The sequence below is a fragment of the Lipotes vexillifer genome, unplaced genomic scaffold (genome assembly GCF_000442215.2).
Source record: "Lipotes vexillifer unplaced genomic scaffold, Lipotes_vexillifer_v1.1 scaffold988, whole genome shotgun sequence".
Lineage (NCBI taxonomy): Eukaryota > Metazoa > Chordata > Mammalia > Artiodactyla > Lipotidae > Lipotes > Lipotes vexillifer.
This window is the reverse complement of record NW_006797916.1, coordinates 1,160,065-1,161,890: the sequence shown is the minus strand read 5'-3', so window position 1 is coordinate 1,161,890 and position 1,826 is coordinate 1,160,065.

The following is a 1,826-nucleotide window of genomic DNA, read 5'->3' as shown; positions in this document are numbered from 1 at the left end:
GGTGTGTCCGGCGGTGCGTTTGCTCAGGCTTTGCCATGCCGTGGTGTGATGGATTTGCCTCAAAGGACAGTTTTAGATGGTTCCGGAGAACCTGTGGAAAAATCACTTGAAATTCAGAGATGGTTAATGAAGAAGGGAAAGATGGTTCTGACCATCTGGATGAGGCCTGTCAGTCTCTGAATGTGGCCGCCTTTTGTCCTGAACTTCAATTAAAAAAGTGATGTTATTACTTGCAGGGTGATTTTAATGCTTGCATTTCTGAGTAAATATTACAATCCCTAGACGTCTCCTTGTGCATACATGTACATGCATGCCTGTGTTCCATGCTAAGAGAAACAGGTCTCAGCATAGAAATACATGGTGCACTTTTTGTTTCTGCGGTATGCGGGCCTCTCACTGCCGTGGCCTCTCCCATCGCAGAGCACAGCCTCCAGACGCGCAGGCCCAGCGGCCACAGCCCACGGGCCCAGCCGCTCCGCGGCACGTGGGATCCTCCCAGACTGGGGCACGAACCCACATTGCCCGCATCGGCAGGCAGCCTCTCAACCACTGCGCCACCAGGGAAGCCCCACATGGTGCACTTTTTGCTCTGAGGCCTTGAGTAATTCTGACAGCTCACGGTTGCTAACGTGGTGTTTGTGTTAGACCCGTAAGCGGTGCAGGCCGGCTCCTGGAAGTGCCTGTGAGACCTTACTCAGGTCCCCTTCCTCCCCTGGAGGCACATCTAGCTGCGTGTTTCCCCTCCTAATGTCAGAGCAGCTGCTGTCCCCAAATCTGAGGCTTGAAGAAGCAGGGCAACTCGATAATGACTCTGAAAGAGACGCTTCCCACCTGAGAAATGTGTGCATTGGTCCATCTCAAAGGAGAGCGTAGCACCTACGGGGGAAGTTTCTTGCTGGTCCAGCTCAGCAATTGATAATGGTTGTAAACACTAAGATTACTATTTCATATCAGTCTCGAAGTGAAGAATGTTTCTTCGATAAGGAAAGGCCCAGGGCACACGGCTTCATCGGCCCCCACAGCTCAGAGTCGAGCAGAGCCACTTAGATGAGCTGGGATGTGCTGACCTTCCCCGTGAGAACTGCTGAATGGAGCACCTCGATGGCCTGGTTATGAAACACATTTCACCGAAGACCAGGTGAGATTTTAAACAGAATGAGATGTTCCCTCTGCCTGTTTTCTCATGAGTGCCGAGTGGGCTTCTGCCACTTAGCAGGCCCGTCCTGATGGAGCTCGGCCCCCGGAAGGGAGGGCCAGTCATCTAGCGCGGCTCAAGGGGCTGACACAAGGGCAGCGTCCCTGGGAAGACCAGCTTGGGAGAAACTGGGGACACCCTTCATTTGAAGCCCCACCCTGTGTTGGTATTTGGGCTACATCTGTGTCAGACTCAGAGCTCAGATCTGCAGCCAGAGTGACGGGGCCTCCAGGCGAGCTGCACGGTCCAACTTCAGCAAGAGACATCTGCTTGTCCTTGAGGTCAAGCACAGGCAGTTAAGTTTCCTCAGCGGGTTCCTCAGAGCAGGCCCGGTAGGCTCTGTGGGGGCGCCTGGGCCTTTGGGTGGCTTCTTAGCCAGCAGGCGGTCGCCCTGCAGCCAGCTCAGTTGAGCTTCATGTAAATACGGCCCTTCGGGGCTCGCACTTCACCGGGTTAAGGGCGTGGTGACAGCTCAGGCCGGTGGCGCCCCGAGTTGTCCCTGCGTCGAGCATGTCGCCGAGGAGCGGTGGTCGTGCCCCATGAGCTCCCCTCCTGAGGCCTCTGTTCCTCGTTGGTAGACAAAAGCCCTTGGGCCCCGCGGTGCCGTCTAGTTCAGGGTCTGTGGTCTTCC